The following is a 27,550-nucleotide window of genomic DNA, read 5'->3' as shown; positions in this document are numbered from 1 at the left end:
GACGAGTTTTCAAAGTGGTGTCATTTTCTGCAGCAAGCTAGCAACATCATAGCAGCATAATTTATACTTTGATATCCCAGTTTCACAGATACAAGTAGATACTAAAAACTTAAAAGCCAAAAGTATTAAGACAATATATAAAAAAATGTGTTAAATATTCTTTTCATCAAAACATATAGTATAAAAATAAATAAATTCACAGTTATTTCTATTGCTTTGTAAAAATATTGTCATTATAATAGTTTTACCTGTATAAAATTATTTGTATATAATACCTATCAAAACAAAAGAAAGTATAAAAAATCTAAAAATATATATAATAATGGTAATAATAATAATAATAATATTAATAATAACATTATTAGTATAATGATGTTAATAACATTATACAAATCAAAAGATGGAAAGAGAAGGAAAGGAGAGAAATAAAAAAGAAAGAGAAGTCTTGCAGTAGGCAGACAAGAGATTTTTGTACTTAGTGAAGGATTTGTATCTTATTATACACAGGGTATTTACTAATGGATGGACTGGGCATGATTATCTACAGTGCCTGCATTTGTGCTTAATGAACGAAGTGAGAGCAGCATCTCCATATATGAGATGTACTTATCTGTTTATTCATTTATCATTGTTTTCTGTTTTTCTGTTCATGTATACCATTTATTTTTATGGAATATACTTTTTATATAAAAGCCAAGAGTATATATACTATTATTTCTGAACACAGGTATATCGATATAATTATCAACACAGAATTCCACTGAGTGCAGTCTGTGCATATGTTTTACTATTATCCATGTACCTAAAGCCCAGGGTATGCATGGAAGAGGTAGTTCCTTGAGAGGGGGGACACAATTTTATGTTGGGGTCCCCACCTTCCATGTAATTCCAGAACTGGGCTGACCAGTTTGAGGCTGGTTGATGGTATGGCAGGGGGACCCCAAGCTGTGTGTCGACATGCTATAGCATTAGCCCCACTGGATGGTTTAGCCTGGTGCTGGTTATTCCAATATTAAATCAGGCTAAGAGGTCAAGGGTTGCTTATTATTGTAGCCATGCATTTTTAAAAAAAGTGAACTATTTATTAAACATTTTTTACACATAGTTAAGTTTGCACATATCATAATGATCTGTGCAGTGCTTTTAAACTGCCCAAAAAGGTCAGGGAGGAATAGGAAATATGCAATCCAAAACCCCCATTGATCTGACATTTCCAAGATTACAATGTTTTGCATTGATTTGAGACTTAGTTGTGGGTGGGGGATCCGAGGCATGTCTCGGTTCGACTTAGAACCCCTAAGTTTGGGTATGTTTGGTTTTCAACATATCCAAACTGCTTATTTCTAACAAAAAAGTATAATTTTGAGAATTTATCAGTTCACTTTATTAAAAACATATGTTGTCTTGGTCCTCGATACGTCAAACGAATATAGATGGTCATTTTGCATAAAAGATTTTTGGGACATAAGGTTCCTTTAAAATTTATGATATTTTGGATCTGTGAATCCTACATTGAGCAGATGACATATAATTTAGAAATGTTCAGTATGAAATTATTACATTTATACTGTAGCAGTAAAGCAAATGTTACATTTCCACTATAGCCTAATAAAAACATATAATACAAGAGCCATTCAATTCTTTTCAGCATTATTTATTGGCCAATTGTTAATAAGAACATACAGTACAGTTTATATTTGTTCATGGGGTGTTTGTGAGAAACTAGCAATTTCTGAAATTAAGTAGCCTCTGTTCCTTTGTCATCACTATACAGAGAAATGTATATAATGTAAGCTTTTTTTAGGGGGTCATTCATCATTAAAAATTGCCAACATGGCAGTTGCATATTTATCAAGTTTTAATTTTTCCGAGTTTGATTGCAGGAACCGAACCTCTCAGCTCATGCATGCGCATTTACACTGAATGTTGTGTAAACTTTAGTCACAGCTTATTAGCAGCAAAAGTGACAGCACTAGAGATCGCAGGACATTTGCTGTTAAGAAAATTTGTCCTGGGACTAGAGCAATGCTGAATTACTTTGGAACTTTTGGATTGGGGTGCACGATGGTGCTTAATAATAAATTAATTATTTATTATCTATTTTAAAAAGTGTTTATTTTTATTCATGATAATTGATTAAGAACTAATAGGAATGGTTTATTCAAGTTAGGTCATCTAAAGCAGCAGAATGTTTTATAAATCAGTGTATCTCTGTTGTCAATTAATCTTATTATTACTTCTTAATGGATATCTATATTAGAGATGTGCAGTTCTGTTCTCCAGAAATATGAATTCACCCGAATTTCATGAAACCGAACAGATCTGAGTTACGGGTCTAATCTCCTGAGTTCAGAATTTGGATTTTATTTTCAAATTTCAGGGTTTTGGATTACTAAAATTACATGACTTTAACTGTTTTTAAAAACAATTTATATATTTTTTTTTAAATCCAGATCTAAAACGAAAACACTTGAGGGTGATTTTGCAAAACAAAAACACAAAGATGAATCCAGATCCAAAACCAAAACCAAAACACGAGGGTCAATGCACATCTTTAATCTATATACTGTAGCACATATATTCCACAGCACTTTGCAAAGAATATTTTAGTCATTCTCACCAGTCACCAGCCACAGTAGAGCTTAAATCTATAATCCTTACTAGATTTACAAACACACATATACACTAGAGTTAATTATTGTCAGAAGCCAGTTACCCAACCTGTATGTTTTTGGAATGTGGGAGGAAACTGGAGCAGACCCATTGCACCACCATGCTTCTCTAATTGTAAAAAAATTGTTACAAAAGCATTTAAACCATGTGATATCATAAATCAAACCCTTAAATGAATACAGCCTGAAACTGAGTGATGAGAGCTAGAAACCCATGGAGAGTATTTCCATGAATTATGGCAGGGCTTTCCCTTTCATTACTTACTCCGACAACTTGTAACCCAGAACCTTGGGAAATTATCAAGTTTGCAGGTCTACTAAAAAGACTTTTCTGGTTCTTCAAATTCGTTAGATGAAATTTAGTGTATAATTCAATTATCTGTCATTGGCCACAAAGTGAATCAAGAGCTATTATGAAAGCACTCAGTGACAAAGTATCTTTGGTCATTTTTCCTAGCACACTATAGAGGGGTGCAGGAAAATGAGTGGTATAGAGCGCAGCTGGGCTGTGCTGTGATGTCCAGCCACAGTGCTGAGAATTTAATTGCCTCCTTAGAGTGTTTTAAACCTTAGCCTTATGGATCATGTCAATACTTTCAGAAAAATGTATATTCATAAACTAGCTATTTCCCGTGGCTTTGCACAGGATCAATTATGAAATTGCTTCTGCCAACTTTTATTTTTATTTGAGGTGTTATAGTATTACTTAGCATAGGGGCCCTGTCACCGGAGGGGCCTACGTGATCAGCATTTCTATATAGACTGGTGGCCACAGCACCTTCACTCACCACTGTCACTGTGTGACCCATGCACATACTGCTATGTAGCCTATTTTATTCAAGTGAATACGGACTCAAAGCACCTCACCCCCCACCCCTAACCAGCCGAGCACATGGTGCCACCCCCATCTCTTGCATTGATGATGTCAATACATTTTGTTTTTGTTATTGCTCAGCTTTATCTTGACGGATCGAGATGAAACAAAGTACAGGTTATTTCTAGAAATATCCACTACAAAATTATGAAAATTGGAACAAACTGACAGACACAACATTCTTATTATATTAGTATAGATTACTGGATGCTTCACATACTGTAACTATTGGCATCATAGAGCAATACAATATAACATGTATTATTTCTCCTTACAATATAACATTATAAAGTAGTTTGGAATAGAAGACATTTATTTATTGTGGCTGATTTGTTACTGTTTATGCACACCTTGTAAATGTCACATAGGGAAAGAGAAACACTAATGATTAATCTATATTTCAATACATGTGCATGCAGAAATCTGAAGGCACAGAATAAGGAAATGACCAGAGTCTGGAATAAAGAAATGCTTTGAGTCACAGTAAGGCAATTAGTGTTCAACAGTTCCTAACTTTTAATGTGGTTTTCCCGTTTTCTTATCTCACTACACTGTTTAGTCATTAAAATAGTGCATTATTTATTAGTATATTATATTTGAGCAGTGATTGAATATAAACAGCATAATAATTAAATGCCATTTATTATACCACGACAAATACATATAGATATAATCTCTATTAATAAGCTTGCCAAGCCATAAATATTAATCACTTTCTTCCAACAAATAAATGTTAATACTTTTTTCTCAATATTAAACTGTCCAATTATGCATTAATAATCAGCACACATTTGTTTAAGGAATAATTATTTTACTTTCATTTGATATAATTATATGGAAATTAAAACAAATATAGATTAGTTTAGTGTAATATTTGTTACAAGCTTTGTCTTAACAATATTATATTTTCTATATGGCTGAAAAAAGAAAACAACAAATAAATAATACACAAAGTTAACAACAATGACACCCAATGATTGTGCTGTTTTATACAGCATATAACAAATGATACTAAAGCCCAGGCAACATTTTCATTGTAACAAAATACATTTTTCTGATTTATTGCCTATCCATACTCACTAGACTAATCACTTCTGGATAAACAACTTTCAGTTAACTAGAAAGTTGTCTTTTCTATTTGTACTCTATTTATATGCCCTAGAGGTGAGCAGATCACATGTTGATCTAAAACATGTTCATCTATATATAATTTTAGGTCCTTTGTATTATTACTATGCAATAGCTATGTTTAAGTACATCAAATAAGTTCACTAGATAACATATTGCTATTGCTACTGTTATTGCAGTGTTTATTTTGCAGTTTTTAGATGTCATTTTAATTTTGAAGGTAATTGTCATATATAATGTAAAATGTTTTTGTTTATATGTAATACTCTTACCACTTTTTAGAAAGTAACTAGAATAACCATGGCCAACTAGAGGCATTTGGCCTATACCTGCTACTAACCTTTACCACTGTGAAGATGAATGGTCATTTTGGCTCGACCCTCTTCTTTAGCACCAATAAATAGTTTCCTTGGCTGAATCCACATAGGATTTAGTTTAGAGGAAGCTGCCCTTCTCTATCTAGCTTCATTGACCAGTTTTCAGTAGATCAAGTAACATTGAAAATAATGTTTGACATATACTGTGTTAAGGATTATCAGTGGGGTGGTGTCAAACAGGGGCATAGCAAGACCTATTTGAGCCCCATAGCAAAATCTTTCACCAGGAAATAGGCTCAGCCATCTCTATCTCTCCTTGCTAATATTGGTAGGAAGACTGGCCAGAGATGTAGCCAAGACACCAGTTAAACATTAGGGGCAGAATTGGGCACAATAATTAGGATTAGGGAGAGTACATAATTTGTTTTAAACCTATATTTTCATTTATAATACTTACTATAAGCTAATAATCTCTCATTTAAACCTTTCATGTCAACTAAGCTGGCAGATAGTGCAAACATTAAAACATTTACTAGCACAGTGGTAAGCAACAAAGTAATTTGCAAACTATTTTGTTAGTTTTCCTTAATGATTGTAAACGATCTAATGTTTGCATTATCTGCCAGATTAGTTGACATACAAAGTTTAAATGAATGGTGATTAGCATATAGTATTATAAATGAATAAAATATATTTAAATATATACAGTGCATTCAGGAAATATTCACTACGCTTCACTTTTTCCACATTTTGTTATGTTACAGCCTTATTCCGAAATGGAATAAATTAATTTTTGTCCTCAAAATTCTACACACAATACCCCATAATGACAACATGTAAAAAGTTTTTTGGGGATTTTTTCAAATTTTATAAAAAATAAATAAATAGCAAACCACATGTACATAAGTATTCACAACCTTTGCTCAATACTTTGTTGATGTGCCTTTGGCAGCAATTACAGCCTCAAGTATTTTTGTATATGATGCCACAAGCTTGGCACACCTATCTTTGGGCAGTTTCATCCATTCCTCTTTGCAGCACCTCTCAAATTCCATCAGGTTTGATGGGAAGTGTCAGTTCACAGCCATTTTCAGATATCTCCAGAGTCTCTGACATTCAGAGAGTTGTCCTGAAGCCACTCCTTTGATATCTTGGCTGTGTGCTTATCGTCGTCCTGCTGAAAGATGAACCGTCGCCCCAGTCTGAGGTCAAGATCGCTCTGGAGCAGGTTTTCATCCAGGATGTCTCTGTACATTGCTGCATTCATCTTTCCCTCTATTCTGACTTGTCTCCCAGTTCCTGCCGCTGAAAAACATCCCCACAGCATGATGCTGCCACCACCATGCCTCACTGATGAGCAGTGCCTGGTTTCCTCCAAACATAATGCCTGGCATTCACACCAAAGAGTTCAATCATTGTCCGTCGCAAACCTGCAGAAAGTTCGTAATACTAAAAACAAGTAATTTCAAATGGTGATAACTACTAGTTACTGTGCAATTACTAAAGTAGGAAAATCTCTCTATCACTAAAAGTATGATCTGAAAAGCTTGACATTTAGTGTCTATTGATGAAATACATTTAATTTGCTTCTTGGTTGAAGGTGTAGATTCTTAAACAGTTTGTGATTTTCCCACTTTGCACTATGTTCCATTTCACAAATACGACACATTGCTTAATAGACACTCGCCCGAACAGGGACTTGAACCCTGGACCCACAGATTAAAAGTCTGATGCTCTACCGACTGAGCTATCCAGGCTCGTCTGGAGTTGATCGCAAAACTGCAGAAAGTTTGTAATACAAAAAACAAGTCATTTCAAATGATGACAACTACTAGTTACTGTGCAATTACTAATTACCACTCTGCACTATGTTCCTTTTCACAAAAACAACACATTGCTTAAAAGACACTCATCCTTCAGGTACATATTTGCAAACTCCAGGGGGGCTGCTATGTGCTTTTTACTAAGGAGTGGCTTCCGTCTGGCCACTCTACCATACAGGCCTGATTGTTGGATTGCTGCAGAGATGGTTGTCCTTCTGGAAGGTTGTCCTCTCTCCACAAAGGAATGCTGTAGCTCTGACAGAGTGACTATTGGGTTCTTGGTCACCTCCCTGACTAGGGTCCTTCTACCCTGATCGCTCGATTAGACAGCCGGCCAACTCTAGGAAGAGTCCTGGTGGTTCCGAACTTCTTCCATTTATGGATGATGGAGGCCACTGTGCTCATTGGTACCTTCAAAGCACCAGATATTTTTCTGTACCCTTCCACAGATTTGTGCCTCAAGACAATCCTGTCTCAGAGGTCTACAGACAATTCCTTGGACTTCATGCTTGGTTTGTGCTCTGACATGCACTGTCAAGTGTGGGACCTTATATAGACAGGTGTATGCCTTTCAAAATCATGTCCAATCAACTGAATTTACCACAGGTGGACCCCAATTAAGCTGTAGGAACATCTCAAGGATGATCAGTGGAAACAGGATGCACCTGAGCTCAATTTTGAGCTCCATGGCAAAGGCCGTGAATACTTATGTACATGTCATTTCAAGTTGTTTCTTTTTTTATTAAATTTGCAAAAATCTCAAAAAACTTTTTACACATTGTCATTATGGGATATTGTGTGTAGAATTTTTAGAACAAAAATGAATTTATTCCATTTTGGAATAAGGATGTAACATAACAAAATGTGGAAAAAGTGAAGCGTAGTGAATACTTTCCGGATGCACTGTGTATATATATATATATATATATATATATATATATATATATATATAGTCTCCATAATCCTCATTATGTATGAGATAATGTGGTAAATTAGAAGGCTATGATTCACTAAGAATCAACCTTGTACAGATGTGTCCTTATACATCTTTGCTGCAGTTGCACTGAAAAGCCAATTTCTTAGTCAAACTTATAAAGCTGGAAAAGGAGAACCCCAAGAAGGTGCAGGATAATTGAATCATAAAATAGATTAATTAGCAGCTACATTGGGGAGTGTCAAACCTCAGATGTTCCACACATAGGGATAAACGGCCACAAAGATAATACACATTGCTTTATAAGATATAAAATATATAGAGACTGAAATGAAAATCTATAATAATTTTAATGATGTAAAACAATTAAGTAAGAAAAATGCAGGAATCCGAACATATAGAAAAATAATAGATAATGCAATATGTACAATTGAGAATATGGAGCAATTCAGATGTTAGTGCGGTAGAAAGTAAGTACAAGCTGGAGTCCAATATGAATGCCCTCCTGGAACAGAGGTCTCCTAGGATGCTTGTGTTTAGCTGGAAATTGTATTTATACTGAAACTTGATAGCTCCGTATCCCACGCTCCAAATTTATAAAGCTGTGCAAAGATTTCTAGATTATTTTCAAATGTCAATTTGTATAGAAAGGATGCATAGACATTATTTTTTTTTAAGACTGCTGGCATATATAGAGTCAAATTCCTTGTTATTCCCACAGCTATATAATGTAAGCACTACTTCTATAGATTGAGAAAACAATGTGACTGATGCAGAATGCAAGTCAACCATATTTACTCCTGCATTGTATTCACCAACTATCTACTAGAGATGTGTCATAATTTAACTATCCTTCTGGCCAGACAAAACTTAGATACTGTAAAGCAACTTGGAGTAATATCCTAATGAAAACAATTTATCATTAGTTATGATACCTTATTATAAGATGTTTATGTATCATGCAAAGCCACGCAAATGTCCGAATAAGGGCTCATTTGTAGGTGAAAATACATGTAAAAACAGGCATATTTGTGTTTCTGAGCAGTTCTGTATAGCCTGTGATTCAATGAATAAAGTAAAATGCAAAACAGCACATCTGGCAATGCTGCGGACATCTGCCACACTTATGCAGTAGTACAGATATGAATAAAAATATAAACATACATTAAGCGCTGTGTGTCATCTTCTTTTGGACAATCAGTATATAAAAATATAGAAAAAAAACTTACAAAAACAACAATAGTGAAATCAATTTTGGTGAAAAGTAACACCCAAGTGTTTATATATATTTTCCCTATATAGGGAACATGTTGCTATTAAATCCCAAGATTCCAGAGATCACACCACACAAAGATTGACCTTTTTGTAAATAAATGTGGCATCTTGTCACAGCAGGGTACCACTTAATAAGTTCTTCATAGATACAGGACTACAGCTGCAGAGAAGCCACAGTTGCAGAAAACACTTCATCTCCTGGGGCCATAGTGACCAGCAGCCTTAGCACTGGAAATGGACCTAGAGACAGAAGTGAAAGAGAGTGCTACTCTGTTGTGCCCATTAGACACATGGATACAGCCAGAGAGGAGCTAGAGCAAAGGCTGTGGTTGCCTAGCAACCAGGACTCAGCCATCTCAGGGTAGACAGTAGTGACAGGGAGCAGACCTGTGCTACAGGTGGGAATGCAGTATTGCTTGAGCCAGCTGTTTGAAATAAAATTATCATTAAATAGTTAGAGTTATGAGATGACCTGGAGGAAGGGTCTGTAGAGAGGCTGCTGAGGGTCATTCAGTGAGGAGTGGAACCAGACATTTTTGCCTGACATAAAGCTGTTTTTACAGAGTAGAACAATTAGCTGATAACATACAATGAATAGTTTATTAACTCTTGCTGTTCAGTAAACAACACAGGAAGGAAATGAATGCCTGAGGAGTAATGAAGCTGTGCTGCAATAAGATCCCAGTTGTATGTGGGATAGAGACACAAGCCAGCAAGAAACCAAGACAGAGTCAACAGGAGAATTGCTTAGAATGTATAAAAATCTTTAGCTACTAAAGACAAATTGCACAAAAACACCATACTGTCCGGGACTTGTTGTGCCACCAAGCTACAGTGTTCCATATATAACTGTGCCTGTAGAGCCATGTTGCTACAGGGGAGCCATATTCAGTCCTGCATTACCGGGAATTGGTAAGAGAGAATCACTTGGCTTCATCATCTCTATCAGCACTTTCTCTTAGTTAGACATTACTGCTATTTAAAAGGGAATGGGATTGAAATGCCGGTGGCTGTTTAGCCGCCGTTTCAAATGCCAACAGTGAATGATCGACAGAATCAAGATTCCAACAGGGGCAGGAAAGTACCCTAACCTCCTCTGTCCCCCCACTAACCCTAACCCTCTTTTAGTGGTGCCTAACCCTAAGCTCCTGCTTTACTGCCTATCCCTAACCTACCTCCGGGGGTGCCTAACCCTAACCCTCCCTAAACCTAACCTACATCCCATTTAAAGTATTAACCAACAGTACTGCAACACACTTTTGGATCCAGCATGCACACAAATACCCCCAAAATAATAGACCCAGGTTTCCAACATACAAGATATCTGTTGAAGGTTCATTATTTTCTTGGTGATTATGACATTTAGTCAGTTTATTGGTGCAAGTGTATACTTAAAGTTCCTAGGGCAATAAGAATGTAAAATAAATTGCACTTACTGAAAGAGACAGTCATACATGTCTGTGATAGAGATGTGCAGGTTCGGTTTTACTTGGATCTTTTCGACACATTAGAGCAAGTTCGGATTAGTTTGGATTTATCTTATTGGCTATCAGCTCTGACGTGTTTTGGATAGCCAATAAAATAAATCCAAAGTAATCCGATCTTGCGCTAATGTGGCGAAAAGATCTGAGTAAAACTGAACCCACACATCTCTAATTTTAAGTAAATGCTCCACTTACACCACACTGTCCTGCTCATACAGAGGGGAGTCACAAAGACCTTTACTGGATTTCAGAAGAAATTTGCATATTTCAAATATTGTGTTCTATTCTCCTCCACATGATAGATTATAGACATAGGGCATGATTCAGTAAGCGTCGCTTATGCTATCACAATAGCAATTATGCATGCAGTCTCACTGCAAAGATATTATATATATAATGATTGGAATTGCAATGCCATATGCAGGTTTACATTAGGACGCGCACTTTACCTTACACACATTCGTAATACTTAGCAAGACTGCGATACCATAGGTAACATCCAGGGCCGCCATTAGAGGGGGACTGCACTTGGGGGGCTCGCTGCCCAGCCACTCCTAATCACCTGTCACCACACAATAAAAGTGGCTGACAGTGACAGGTCCATCCCAGGTCTGCCCTCCCGCTCTGCCTACCTATGCAGTGGCCAAACACCGTGGCTGCACACTCGGGGGGACCTTCCCGCTCCTAGTACTGCCCACTCACCTCCCACTGTCCACTGGAAAGCTTGTGAGGGACAGGGTGAGTTGGGGGCTCGCTCGCTCATTTTTTCACTGATAATATCTGCTTGCCGGTTTTAGGTCCATTTGAGACCCAATATTATTTATAATAACATTTATTGCTAAGATATGGCTCATTTATCTTGTTATAATGAGCGTACCAGTAAAAGATAAAAATATGAAGAAAAATTGAGAAATTATGATGATTTACACATGGGCACCCATGACAAAACAAATAAAGATGATGAACTCAATCGTTTATTCTTTAGACTAGAGGCCTTATTGAAGGCAGAAACCCGACATTGGTGGGACATGGTACTTTTAAAAAAATATATTGCATCAAAAAAGATAACCAAGAGGACTTAGAATCTTTAAAGCCCTTTCAATTATAGATGATATAGAAATAAAAGATAAGTGGATTCAACTTTTGGATAACTGCTCTTACTCATTGATGGAGCTACTAGTGGGATATAGGAAAAATAAGATTGACAATATTATTATAGAGATTGAGGATATAAGTAATACACTATTACCTTATATAGACTATCCAGAATATAAAGAAAAAGATTGCCACCTCAACTCCAAAATAGAGAGATATGAAAGAGAAATCATTGAAAATAAAAACAAGAAATACCAAAGGGATAAAAGTGATTATGAGAGAGGGGAAGAAAGAACATATAACAAGCAAAGTCATCAAAGGGGTCGATATCCACGTAAGAACAACTATCAAGGGGAATCCCACTTTCATACTCATACACATGATAGAAGAAACAGGAGTTTGTCAGGGCGAAGGGGTGGACATAAAGGCAACTTTATATCCAACAAACGCATTTATACACCTAAGGAGGACTATCACATATCTGAAAGGCTCAAATGGAAAAATGATCATCAGCAATATGGCCCCGGCTTCTCTCAGGGCAGGACTAAATTTAATAGGCGACCACGAGAATATGATGACTGTGATAGGCATCCATCTCTTACACGTAGGAGAATCTCTATTAGTCCATCTTACATCTCCAGGGGAAATCAAAATATCTCTCATGTATCTCAGGATGACATCTCACTAAAATCCAGAGATGCTAGCTCTAGAATACATCACACTCAGGGAGAGCCGAATCACCCCAAAACTATTCCACTCAAGAGTAAAGATAGCTCTCAGTCTTTTTTAGGGGAAGAGTCGAGGACCATATGTCCTCCCAACTTGCAACAACAAAACAGGTCTCAAATTCTATCGTTAGAATCACCAAAAAGAGGAAGAATAGATTATTCAGAGGAAAGAGAGGAGGCAGTAGGAGGAACAAGAAGAAAAACACAATTCCTATAGTAAAACCTACTCATAGTAGAGGTATTTTTAATCTGTCATCCAAAAAATTGTCAAATGATGAGATCAGTTTATTGAATAGGGGCCTCAAATTTGCACCATCACAGGATCCAAATTTCTTTGAACTATTCGTGGATTTAAACAGATACATTAGAACACTCTGTAGAAAAAAATATTTTGCCACGAAGCAATTGCGATCCAGGGGTATATTAGAGGATAGCGGGAATATCATTTTGGATGACGGTGATGGGGAGGCTCTAGAGGCCCTTAATCAATTGTTGAATGAGAACATGAATGACACGATAGATAGAGAAGGATTGAGAACGAGCGATATTCAATATGAAAGAATCTACGACATCAATAATGTGCATAGAAAAATATTGTTTAAGAACAAATCACAATTCTTTCCTACACATGTCAGGAGTGCACCTATTGACATTTTCTATAAAAAAACATTAAATGATTTCAAGAATATGTGTAATAAACAAAAAAAGAAATCTAAATATAGAGATAATCTGAGGGTGAGAGAGAGAAGGGCCTTGAAGAGTCTGTCTGGCGATCCCTCCATCATTATCAAACCGGCTGATAAGGGTGGAGGGATCGTCATTCAAGATGTTGGGGATTACATATCTGAAGCCATGCGGCAGTTGGATGATAGATATCAATATTCGATATTACAGGTGGATCCCACTGGCGTTTTTCAAAAACAACTTATTTATTTATTGGATAGAGCCCTTGAAGAGGGAGTAATAATGAGGGAAGAGAGGAGTTATCTGATATTGAGTCATTCTGTGATACCCACCTACTACCACCTCCCTAAGATCCACAAGATACTTAATGCACCACCTGGGCGTCCAATTATAGCTGGTATTGGGTCCCTCACTTCACATCTTTCACACTTTATTGATTTTTTTCTTCAACCTTATGCAACAGCACTTAAGTCACACATTAAAGATACAAATCACTTTTTGCACTTAATTAAATATATTGGTTGGTAGGACACTTATTTATTTGTCACGTGTGATGCACAAACTCTTTACTCAAGTATTCCCCATGATCAGGGGATTAGAGTGGTGGAAAATATATTAAAAGGGGATGTTGGAGTCACTGAATGTCAGAGAAAGTTCATCTTGGACTCAATTAGATTTATCCTTACACATAATTATTTTACTTTTGATCAAATATTTTATTTGCAGGTAGTCGGGACGGTGATGGGCACGAGGTTCACGCCGAGCTTCGCCAACCTATACAAGGGGGCATTTGAGGAGGTGCATGTTTCGGGTGGTGAGCTTGGCGCGAACCTCGTGCTCTACGGACAATTTATAGATGATTTATTTATTATTTGGGATGGAGATTCACATTCACTGTCACGGTTTATAACACAGTTAAACACTAATGATTTTAATTTGAAATTCACTAGCACTTATCACTCTTCCTGTATTTCATTCCTGGATATCTCTCTCTATGTAGAAAATGATATGGTCCTTACTAAGACCTTTAGAAAAGAAGTGGACACGTATAACTATCTACATTTCAATAGTTTACATCATAAATCCTGGATATATAATATCCCCTTTGGCCAACTTAGGAGGATTCGTCGAAATTGCTCTAATGATGCAATTTTCGAGAGTCAAGCCAAAGAGATCATTGAAGCATTTAAAGAAAGGGATTATCCGGATACCTTGCTTAATAATGCTCTTGAAAAAACTAGGTTACTTAATAAACAGGATATTATGGAAATTAAACCAAGAAATATAGAGAGTCTAGATCACCCAAAATTCATTTCAAGATATAACAACTGTTGACATAAAATTAAAGGGATTGTAAAGTCTAATTTTCAGATTTTATTATCTGATAATGTATTAAAAGACAATATTCCAGTAGATACATCGGTCGTTTTCAAAAAAGCTGACAACCTGAGAGATATATTGGCACCCAGTTTTTTTAAACAACAGAATCATATGACTGACATAACCAATAGGAAGAGCAGTTGGCTAACAAATAAACCTAAGGGTAGCTTTAAATGTGGATGCCCTACATGTATTACTTGAGAATATATGGTCAATAGGTGTAAGGAGATAACTTCTAACTATTCAAATGAAAAATGTACTATAAATAGTTTTATAAATTGTTATACAGCATACGTGGTATATATGTTGGAATGCACTTGTGGGACCCAGTACATTGGGAGAACTATTAGACCCCTTAGGTGTAGATTTCTTGAGCACAGGAGACTAATCATGAAAAGTAATACCTCACATAGTGTCCCAAGACATTTTACATGCATTCATCGGTCTAACCCCAAGGACATCAAGATTGAAGGCATTGAACATATCCCACAGACAGCTAGGGGAGGGGATAGGTATTCTAAATTATGCCTACGTGAGAACTTGTGGATACATAAAATGGGTACATTATCCCTGATGGCCTCAATGAGAAGATTGAAATTGACTTGTAAAATTGTACATTATTGCTCATCAGGTTTGATTATATATGGGTAGGGGTGGGATTCGACATCGGGGACCCCCGGTCCAGAGGGATCTGAGGTCTACTTCCACTTCAATGCATTGTAATACATTCGATAAATTTGTATACATATTTATCAGTCTGATATAGGTTTTTAGCTTCTGTGCATTTGTATTGATTGCATACACGCGTGTGTACATATATGTATATGTGCATAGATATGTACATGTCCTTCGCTTAGTATCCTCTTTTGTTTAATCTGGTTCCTCTTTCCTTTACTGCACGACACTGTATATTCAATATAGCCCTAACATGGACAGATCTTGGATTTGTTTATGGTGGCTATGGTGATTAATTAATGATCTGACTGTGTTCCCAGTGGTTATCATTTTTTTATGGTGAAAGGGTTAAATAAGGTTAAGATTGTGTAATTTTATATATATCATTCTCTTATCTTGGTACTACAACTGGCGAGCAGATCTGTTAATTTTTATGATCTTCTATGATCATTAATATATGCATTATTATTTTATCTTTAACTCTTTTATATATATATACATTTTTTGTACTGGAACTATTTGTTATATATATTTATATATAGTATTCATATTTTTTATACATTTTTTGTTATATTATTTGAGGTAATTTATGAACAACTATTATAGAAAGGAAATGTGTTAATCAGATGGCACGTAAATGCATAAAGTGAATACTTAATTAAATACTGAAACATCTTGATCTACCTTACATAAAGAACACCTCTGGCATCAGGTATATCTAGATCTGGAGTGTTCCACACCATTACCTTTGAAAAAGTCACATGATCTGTGACGAAACGCGTTAGGCGGGACCTACTCACGATCCAACATACCATTGCCAGCTGACATCACTCCGACACCTGTGAATCTCTGTCTGGGAGCCGGACAGTGTACCAGCAGGACTCAGCTGGTTTGAACATATTGCGGGATTAGCATACGGAGATACGCCGCAGCATTGGAATCTACAGCACCAGCAGTTTTCACATTGGATACCCTGGCCACTGGGCACTGAGGACGGCATTGTAAATAGGGGGCCCCCATACCGCTTGATCTACTGGTCCGTGAGTACTCAGAGCAGCGCTCTAATTATGCAGTACTGAATGCTTGGGATGAATATCTCTCAATATAATAACAGTCAAGCGGTTATACATGTGCCTCTAATACATTAAGAAAATTCCCCTAAAAAAACGTTGGGGTTATCTTGGACTTGTATGATTTTTATTCAATATTAATAGCCCAGCAGAGCCACTACAAAAGTTGGAATACTATATATGTTTCACAATGCAAATGTGATTTACCCCAATTGCTACAGGAATTCATATACTGATTTATATCAGCTGTGACCGCTGGAGACAATTACAACGGTGATCTCCTATATGTTACAAGTGAACTGATAGTTTCCAAGTGGAAACATTGACACTAGACACAAATAGAGACTTTTATATGGATGCCAGCAGCTATTACCTCAATTTAACTGGGATAGATTGCAAAGATGCTTCATCTTGGTCACTGGCAATTATTTCCCTACTAATGGCTTCTTGATTTATGAAATTATTGTCATTGTTGTGTGTTTTTTCTTAATATGTATTAAATATATGGTATTTTATGCTTTTAGTCACCATCTGTGTTTTAGTTTACATACAATATTAACACCAGTACAAATTACAGACAGCGCAGATTTTTCCCTTTTTTGTTCTCTTTGATCTTTTCTTCAAACCCACACGGAGTTTGATATCTGCAGCAGTCTTTATTATATTGATCATTGTTTCAGCACCAGAATTGTTTCTTTTTTCTTGTTTCAATAAAAGTGGCTGACAGTGATGGGTCCATCCCAGGTCTGCCCTCCCGCTCTGCCTACCTATGCAGTGACCAAACACCGCGGCTGCACACTCGGGGGGACCTTCCCACTCCTAGTACTGCCCACTCACCTCCCACTGTCCACTGGAAAGCTTGTGAGGGACAGGGTGAGTTGGGGGCTCGCTCGCTCATTTTTTCACTGATAATATCTGCTTGCCGGTTTTAGGTCCATTTGAGACCCAATATTATTTATAATAACATTTATTGCTAAGATATGGCTCATTTATCTTGTTATAATGAGCGTACCAGTAAAAGATAAAAATATGTAGAAGAATTGAGAAATTATGATGATTTACACATGGGCACCCATGACAAAACAAATAAAGATGATGAACTCAATCGTTTATTCTTTAGACTAGAAGCCTTAATGAAGGCAGAAACCCGACATTGGTGGGACATGGTACTTTTAAAAAAATATATTGCATCAAAAAAGATACCAAGAGGACTTAGAATCTTTAAAGCCCTTTCAATTATAGATGATATAGAATTAAAAGATAAGTGGATTCAACTTTTGGATAACTGCTCTTACTCATTGATGGAGCTACTAGTGGGATATAGGAAAAATAAGATTGACAATATTATTAAAGAGATTGAGGATATAAGTAATACACTATTACCTTATATAGACTATGCAGAATATAAAGAAAAAGATTGCCACCTCAACTCCAAAATAGAGAGATATGAAAGAGAAATCATTGAAAATAAAAACAAGAAATACCAAAGGGATAAAAGTGATTATGAGAGAGGGGAAGAAAGAACCTATAACAAGCAAAGTCATCAAAGGGGTCGATATCCACTTAAGAACAACTATCAAGGGGAATCCCACTTTCATACTCATACACATGATAGAAGAAACAGGAATTTGTCAGGGCGAAGGGGTGGACATAAAGGCAACTTTATATCCAACAAACGCATTTATACACCTAAGGAGGACTATCACATATCTGAAACGCTCAAATGGAAAAATGATCATCAGCAATATGGCCCCGGCTTCTCTCAGGACAGGACTAAATTTAATAGGCGACCACGAGAATATGATGACTGTGATAGGCATCCATCTTTTACACGTCGGAGAATCTCTAATAGTCCATCTTACATCTCCAGGGGAAATCAAAATATCTCTCATGTATCTCAGGATGACATCTCACTAAAATCCAGAGATGCTAGCTCTAGAATACATCACACTCAGGGAGAGCCAAATCACCCCAAAACTATTCCACTCAAGAGTAAAGATAGCTCTCAGTCTTTTTTAGGGGAAGAGTCGAGGACCATATGTCCTCCCAACTTGCAACAACAAAACAGGTTTCAAATTCTATCATTAGAATCACCAAAAATAGGAAGAATAGATTATTCAGAGGAAAGAGAGGAGGCAGTAGGAGGAACAAGAAGAAAAACACAATTCCTATAGTAAAACCTACTCATAGTAGAGGTATTTTTAATCTGTCATCCAAAAAATTGTCAAATGATGAGATCAGTTTATTGAATAGGGGCCTCAAATTTGCACCATCATGGGATCCAAATTTCTTTGAACTATTTGTGGATTTAAACAGATACATTAGAACACTCTGTAGAAAAAAATATTTTGCCACGAAGCAATTGCGATCCAGGGGTATATTAGAGGATAGCGGGAATATCATTTTGGATGACGGTGATGGGGAGGCTCTAGAGGCCCTTAATCAATTGTTGAATGAGAACATGAATGACACGATAGATAGAAAAGGATTGAGAACGAGCGATATTCAATATGAAAGAATCTACGACATCAATAATGTGCATAGAAAAATATTGTTTAAGAACAAATCACAATTCTTTCCTACACATGTCAGGAGTGCACCTATTGACATTTTCTATAAAAAAACATTAAATGATTTCAAGAATATGTGTAATAAACAAAAAAAGAAATCTAAATATAGAGATAATCTGAGGGTGAGAGAGAGAAGGGCCTTGAAGAGTCTGTCTGGCGATCCCTCCATCATTATCAAACTGGCTGATAAGGGTGGAGGGATCGTCATTCAAGATGTTGGGGATTACATATCTGAAGCCATGCGGCAGTTGGATGATAGATATCAATATTCGATATTACAGGTGGATCCCACTGGCGTTTTTCAAAAACAACTTATTTATTTATTGGATAGAGCCCTTGAAGAGGGAGTAATAATGAGGGAAGAGAGGAGTTATCTGATATTGAGTCATTCTGTGATACCCACCTACTACCACCTCCCTAAGATCCATAAGACACTTAATGCACCACCTGGGCGTCCAATTATAGCTGGTATTGGGTCCCTCACTTCACATCTTTCACACTTTATTGATTTTTTTCTTCAACCTTATGCAACAGCACTTAAGTCACACATTAAAGATACAAATCACTTTTTGCACTTAATTAAAGATATTGGTTGGTAGGACACTTATTTATTTGTCACGTGTGATGCACAAGCTCTTTACTCAAGTATTCCCCATGATCAGGGGATTAGAGTGATGGAAAATATATTAAAAGGGGATGTTGGAGTCACTGAATGTCAGAGAAAGTTCATCTTGGACTCAATTAGATTTATCCTTACACATAATTATTTTACTTTTGATCAAATATTTTATTTGCAGGTAGTCGGGACGGTGATGGGCACGAGGTTCACGCCGAGCTTCGCCAACCTATACATGGGGACATTTGAGGAGGTGCATGTTTGGGGTGGTGAGCTTGGCGCGAACCTCGTGCTCTACGGACAATTTATAGATGATTTATTTATTATTTGGGATGGAGATTCACATTCACTGTCACGGTTTATAACACAGTTAAACACTAATGATTTTAATTTGAAATTCACTAGCACTTATCACTCTTCCTGTATTTCATTCCTGGATATCTCTCTCTATGTAGAAAATGATATGGTCCTTACTAAGACCTTTAGAAAAGAAGTGGACACGTATAACTATCTACATTTCAATAGTTTACATCATAAATCCTGGATATATAATATCCCCTTTGGCCAAATTAGGAGGATTCGTCGAAATTGCTCTAATGATGCAATTTTCGAGAGTCAAGCCAAAGAGATCATTGAAGCATTTAAAGAAAGGGATTATCCGGATACCTTGCTTAATAATGCTCTTGAAAAAACTAGGTTACTTAATAAACAGGATATTATGGAAATTAAACCAAGAAATATAGAGAGTCTAGATCACCCAAAATTCATTTCAAGATATAACAACTGTTGACATAAAATTAAAGGGATTGTAAAGTCTAATTTTCAGATTTTATTATCTGATAATGTATTAAAAGACAATATTCCAGTAGATACATCGGTCGTTTTCAAAAAAGCTGACAACCTGAGAGATATATTGGCACCCAGTTTTTTTAAACAACAGAATCATACGACTGATATAACCAATAGGAAGAGCAGTTGGCTAACAAATAAACCTAAGGGTAGCTTTAAATGTGGACGCCCTACATGTATTACTTGTGAATATATGGTCAATAGGTGTAAGGAGATAACTTCTAACTATTCAAATGAAAAATGTACTATACATAGTTTTACAATTGTTATACAGCATACGTGGTATATATGTTGGAATGCACTTGTGGGACCCAGTACATTGGGAGAACTATTAGACCCCTTAGGTGTAGATTTCTTGAGCACAGGAGACTAATCATGAAAAGTAATACCTCACATAGTGTCCCAAGACATTTTACATGCATTCATCGGTCTAACCCCAAGGACATCAAGATTGAAGGCATTGAACATATCCCACAGACAGCTAGGGGAGGGGATAGGTATTCTAAATTATGCCTACGTGAGAACTTTTGGATGCATAAAATGGGTACATTATCCCCTGATGGCCTCAATGAGAAGATTGAAATTGACTTGTAAAATTGTACATTATTGCTTATCAGGTATGATTATATATGGGTAGGGGTGGGATTCGACATCGGGGACCCCCGGTCCAGAGGGATCTGAGGTCTACTTCCACTTCAATGCATTGTAATACATTCGATAAATTTGTATACATATTTATCGGTCTGATATAGGTTTTTAGCTTCTGTGCATTTGTATTGATTGCATACACGCGTGTGTACATATATGTATATGTGCATAGATATGTACATGTCCTTCGCTTAGTATCCTCTTTTGTTTAATCTGGTTCCTCTTTCCTTTACTGCACAACACTGTATATTCAATATAGCCCTAACATGGACAGATCTTGGATTTGTTTATGGTGGCTATGGTGATTAATTAATGATCTGACTGTGTTCCCAGTGGTTATCATTTTTTATGGTGAAAGGGTTAAATAAGGTTAAGATTGTGTAATTTTATATATATCATTCTCTTATCTTGGTACTACAACTGGCGAGCAGATCTGTTAATTTTTATGATCTTCTATGATCATTAATATATGCATTATTATTTTATCTTTAACTCTTTTATATATATATACATTTTTTGTACTGGAACTATTTGTTATATATATTTATATATAGTATTCATATTTTTTATACATTTTTTTTTATATTATTTGAGGTAATTTATGAACAACTATTATAGAAAGGAAATGTGTTAATCAGATGGCACGTATATGCATAAAGTGAATACTTAATTAAATACTGATACATCTTGATCTACCTTACATAAAGAACACCTGTGGCATCAGGTATATCTAGATCTGGAGTGTTCCACACCATTATCTTTGAAAAAGTCACATGATCTGTGATGAAACGCATTAGGCGGGACCTACTCACGATCCAACATACCATTGCCAGCTGACATCACTCCGACACCTGTGAATCTCTGTCTGGGAGCCGGTCAGTGTACCAGCAGGACTCGGCTGGTTTGAACATATTGCGGGATTAGCATACGGAGATACGCCGCAGCATTGGAATCTACAGCACCAGCAGTTTTCACATTGGATACCCTGGCCACTGGGCACTGAGGACGGCATTGTAAATAGGGGGCCCCCATACCGCTTGATCTACTGGTCCGTGAGTACTCAGAGCAGCGCTCTAATTATGCAGTACTGAACGCTTGGGATGAATATCTCTCAATATAATAACAGTCAAGCGGTTATACATGTGCCTCTAATACATTAAGAAAATTCCCCTAAAAAACCGTTGGGGTTATCTTGGACTTGTATGATTTTTATTCAATATTAATAGCCCAGCAGAGCCACTACAAAAGTTGGAATACTATATATGTTTCACAATGCAAATGTGATCTACCCCAATTGCTACAGGAATTCATATACTGATTTATATCAGCTGTGTCCGCTGGAGACAATTACAACGGTGATCTCCTATATGTTACAAGTGAACTTATAGTTTCCAAGTGGAAACATTGACACTAGACACAAATAGAGACTTTTATATGGATGCCAGCAGCTATTACCTCAATTTAACTGGGATAGATTGCAAAGATGCTTCATCTTGGTCACTGGCAATTATTTCCCTTCTAATGGCTTCTTGATTTATGAAATTATTGTCATTGTTGTGTGTTTTTTCTTAATATGTATTAAATATATGGTATTTTATGCTTTTAGTCACCATCTGTGTTTTAGTTTACATACAATATTAACACCAGTACAAATTACAGACAGCGCAGATTTTTCCCTTTTTTGTTCTCTTTGATCTTTTCTTCAAACCCACACGGAGTTTGATATCTGCAGCAGTCTTTATTATATTGATCATTGTTTCAGTGCCAGAATTGTTTCTTTTTTCTTGTTTCAATAAAAGTGGCTGACAGTGATGGGTCCATCCCAGGTCTGCCCTCCCGCTCTGCCTACCTATGCAGTGACCAAACACCGCGGCTGCACACTCGGGGGGACCTTCCCACTCCTAGTACTGCCCACTCACCTCCCACTGTCCACTGGAAAGCTTGTGAGGGACAGGGTCAGTCAGGGGCTCACTCCTACCCTCCGCCACACAATAGAATGAGTGACACCCAGCCGCCTGCATCCGTCCCCCTTCCCACTCCATCTTTGCTCCTACCTACTGCAATAAAGGTTTTGTAGTGAGCCAGTGGGACGTGACGTCATGATGTCACGCCACTGAATGAAAGAGGAGCCATGGCATGTGGTGTGCAGACTTGCAAGCTGGAGAAGACAGTCAGACAGGAAAGAAGGAGTGAGCTAACTCAGTTAAGTGTATAATGGAAGAACCTGCGCTGAAATCTTGTAAGAATCAAGATATTGTTTCTATGACCCAATTGACTCCACACATCACCATTCATTGTGATGTGTGAAGTCAATTGGGTCATTGACCATCATACAGTTTTGTCTATTTTCAGCATTTATTAGCATCAATGCTATACCATTCATTGTGATTTGTGGAGTTATTTGGGTCATTGACCATTAGAAGTAGATACAATATCTTGATTCTTAGAAGATTTCAGCACAGGTTCTTCCATTACATAACTTTATCCTTATTAGTCAGGAGAGTGACATCCTCCTTGTACCAGCAGCTTTCTGACAGTTCCACCTGATATTTGTTTTTCACTTAACTCAGTTAAGTGTGTCTGATTCTTCTTGTATTCATTTTATTGCAGCATGTCAGATGTTTAAAATATTTGCCTTTTTTATGTATGAATAGGGTGGGGCTGGGGGCCCAGGGGCCATTGCTATTTTGTCAGACCCGGGCCCCATAATTTCTGATGGCAGCCCTAGTAACATCTAGTACCAACACAGCCTCACGCATACTTGCACAAGGTCTGACCTTAGTCAGGAATTGCTAACCTCATCACACGCAGTGAAAGCCCAAGCTGCTTATGGCATCACAGTGGTTAATTTCTGCACACCCCTGCAATATCATTCAAATGCACTGGCATGCCTGCATTTCATCACCATCCCCAAATGGTACTTCCTGTCAATCACTCTGCAATGGGTCTGCGTAGTCACTGTGATTGCAATCCCGATCGCAGTGGAGTCTTCGCGCATGCGTACGGCGATGCATACACATGTGCAGAATGCAACAATCGACCGATTACGTGCATAATCTCAGTTGCAATTGGTAATGAATCAGGCCCATAATTGCCTTTTTCCCCTTTTAGAAGTATTTGCACTAAATAATTTCAACTCTAAAAGGTACTATGAAAAGAAATAAGTAGTAAAATATTTGTTTAATTTTATATTAACACAAAAGATACATATAAAGTAGCCTGACAAACAGTATCAACATACATCAAGCCAAATTATTAAATCAATACCAACAATAAGATGGATCAGACACATCAAGAAATTATGTATAGGTCCCTGAAGTCCTATAGCCTCCCCTGGATCTTCTTCTTTGGTGGTAAAGCTTAGATGGATAATCAGTGGTCTTTTATCTCACTCTTATGACACATTTCACTAATATAAATGTATCTTTCTCAAAACAAGTAGAAAGGCTCTTAGTTGAGCTGTTCTTTTCAATAATACTTTACCCAATCTCAATTACTCTAACTGGTCACATGGTTACCGTGGTATCAGATATATCTTAGAATGTATTATGGAATGTTTACATTCCACCTCATGTCCTACACATTTATTGGAGAGTAATTCAGTTTGGAACACAGAATTGGTTTGCGTCCTATCGACCAAACAATACCCTATACTATTCAAATAACAACTATGCTATATATATCATAAAACTTAAAAATACTTTGGTCAGGAATCTTCTAAAAGAGTTCATATTATAGAGGACTTCCTAAAAATGTCAATTGTAGAAAGGTCTGTACATCAAGATCCCATCATTCATATAAGCAAATTTTGCCATTTGGAATATAAATAGAGCAAAATAGAGACAAATATTATTAGAATTCCAATTTACTGTCATACAGTTAGCAAAATGAAAAAAAGTGACTATTTTAATGAACAAACATGTTGAGCAACTTGAAATGGGCATAGATATCATGGGTTTCAGGTCCCTTCTTTATAGATGTTCTATCATTCACAATTTTAAAGGTTTTAATGTTTGCCCTAATGTACATAGTACAATCCACAGGAACATGCCATTATAAATATACAGGTGTTTTAAGTGTGACATGTAATGAACTAATTTATTGGATAATTCTTAATATTAAGTAAAAAAGTGATATCTTGAAAAGGGAGGAGTTGTTAAAACCCAAATATTTAAAATTTAAGTCTCATTTTAACAACTCTAAATGACGACATGTACAGATAATGGTAATGAACAAAATAATTTTGAGAAAATTACAAATAGACTTTGGAAATGATTGTATAAAGATCCTATTTTAGCAAATCATATACCTGCATTATTAAAAATAAATTAGTGAAAAACTCTGTAGACATTATGTATATGAAAATAAACGTACAAACAATATTTTTTAACAGATGATATATTAAGATGTGTAAATCAGCCAAAACCAAAAATACTTTAATTTCTGAAAATATAATAAATAGCTATTAAATAAATGAGTTCAATAGATATCACACTAGAATACTATATGCATAATAAATGTTCATGTGGATTGTGTTATGTACTGTAGGGAAGATTTCAAAACTGTTGAAATTAAGAATGGCAGAAAATGCCAGTGGCGTGCGGTGAGGTAAGTGGCTGGGGAAGCACTGGCTAGTATCAGAGCCAGAATTAAACACACATAGATGAACCCAAGGGTTTATGTGGGCATTATACAAAGGTGCAGCAGTATAAAATGCTGGAAATTTGGTGTATTTTGATCAGGGACGTACAGAAAAAGTAACAGGGGAGGCAGTGCCTCACCTTCCATACACTTTTTACTCCAGAGTTTAGACTATAAAACTGATTAGAATAATACAAAGAAGATATTTATAATACTTTCTTGCATTTTTTTCTTATCATTTTTACAGTCAAAACTTTGGAGTATACCTAATTATGACAGGAAAGGCTCTGCTAACCTGCCTTATTTGACCACACATCCCTGGAACATACCTATAACATAAAGAAGGGACTTGAAACTCATTTGCACTCTGGACATTTCACATACTTTCTTGATGTGCTACAGTATACAATAATGTAGAAATGTCCCCAAGGTGCAACAAATTAAGCCGTCCTTTAATACTTTTAGGAGGTACTAAACTCCAACAAATGCAAAATGCCAAATAAAACAGGTACACAACGATTGGTGTATTTTATTAAATGAGAACATAAAAACAATTTAGTGGATGACACATGTCAATGACTGGCCCTGCAATATCAAGAACATGCTACAGTACATGCTAATTGCAATCATTTTATCTGTAATGGTGCACACGGTCAGATTTTACTTCAGATCTGAACGATAATGATTTTAAAAATCATTTAATTGTTCATGTCTGAAGGAAAATCTGACATATCTGACATGTTTGTCAAATGAATGATGAACGATGCGTGTTCCCGCTTGTCAGATTATGATATCTGATCTGACATCTGATTCCACTCATTTTAATGCAGTCAAAAATCGTTCGTAGTTCAAAACGTTAAAATCATTGGTCAAATCGTTCAGATAGTTCAGCTCATTCAATCATTCATCTGACACATCTGACAAATCTGATCGTGTATATGCACCTTAAGAATTGCATCCTATGGGGTTTTGGTGTTAATATGTCTCTTTCCTCTATTTTCAAATGCTTGGAATGAGCACTTTGGTTATTGAAATAAGTATTATTGTTTGGACACTTGTAATATGTCTACAGCTACAGTATTTGAACAGTTTTAAAGCTATAATCCTTGTGTACCTGTTGTATATTATACTTTCGTAATGTGCATATTGCTGTTAGAGATTCAATCATGTGACTTTATACTGATCCGGCGGTAAATCATAGTGAATCCATCCTGAATATCAGGCTTTTTTATGCTCTTTTTGTGTTAATGTTGTAAGTGTATAATATACACTGCCAGTACTTTACTAAATGCAAATTTTCAGCACACTAAAATTTATTACTAATTGGACAAAAGCTACATCCTTCATAGCCTTTTATTTTTGACGTTTAAAAATATTGATAAATTCCAAATTTGATTCTGCAGGTTAAATCACATTTTTATAAACTACTTTAGTTTAATGATTATATCAATTCTTGGTTTCCTTTCTAATTCCTAGAGTTTAAATAAACTAAACTTTAAATTGACAATAGACTATACATTTGATGCCTTAATAGAAAGCTGATCAGAAGGACACATTTGGTAGAATGAGGTTGCAAGAAACTAAGTAGAATAAAAGTTTGTGACAAAGTAATATAATGTGGTGCTATAATTAAATGTGTGTTTATTAACTAGTCAGGAAGGCAAGAAAATGTTAATTGGATTTATATAAATTGAATTTGCATGTTTTATCTAGTTGTAACTAGCACCCAAGGCTAAGCACTAACTTTCACAGCTTGAGAGATAAAGCACAAATAGATAATTTAAATTATTTTTGAATATGTTAATTATTTTGACCTTGAAAATTGGACTATAAATTCCTTTATTTTCTGTTCATTTTCATTATGTGAAGTACTAAAGCAGATAGTGTGCATATAAAAATAAAATACAAGTCTATAATAAACAGAAGAAAAATTGACTTGTGTATGTTTAACTTTGTCTCATTTTGACAAACTGTTCTATGCCAGCACAATAAGGAAATGGTTATACAAATATTAATGAAAGTAACAGTGTGTAAATCACAACATTATAGTATAATGAGGCACATCACACTCCAATCCCAAATGGAAT

At 36.2% G+C, this 27,550-nt stretch overlaps 1 protein-coding gene and 1 non-coding gene across 2 annotated transcripts in view; both read right to left on the bottom strand.

Moving 5' to 3' along the window:
* Positions 1-27,550, bottom strand: part of NPFFR2 (neuropeptide FF receptor 2) — a 183,772-nt gene that overhangs the window by 58,434 nt on the left and 97,788 nt on the right. The gene's annotated exons all lie outside the window — the stretch shown is intronic.
* On the bottom strand, positions 6,676-6,748 carry TRNAK-UUU (transfer RNA lysine (anticodon UUU)). Its single transcript has one exon. It is a non-coding gene; the product is annotated as a tRNA-Lys (tRNA).

This window comes from Taudactylus pleione, unplaced genomic scaffold, assembly GCF_031769625.1.
Source record: "Taudactylus pleione unplaced genomic scaffold, aTauple2 ptg000454l, whole genome shotgun sequence".
NCBI lineage: Eukaryota > Metazoa > Chordata > Amphibia > Anura > Myobatrachidae > Taudactylus > Taudactylus pleione.
The sequence above is the reverse complement of the archived record's forward strand: the minus strand, read 5'-3'. Positions and strand labels throughout refer to the sequence as shown.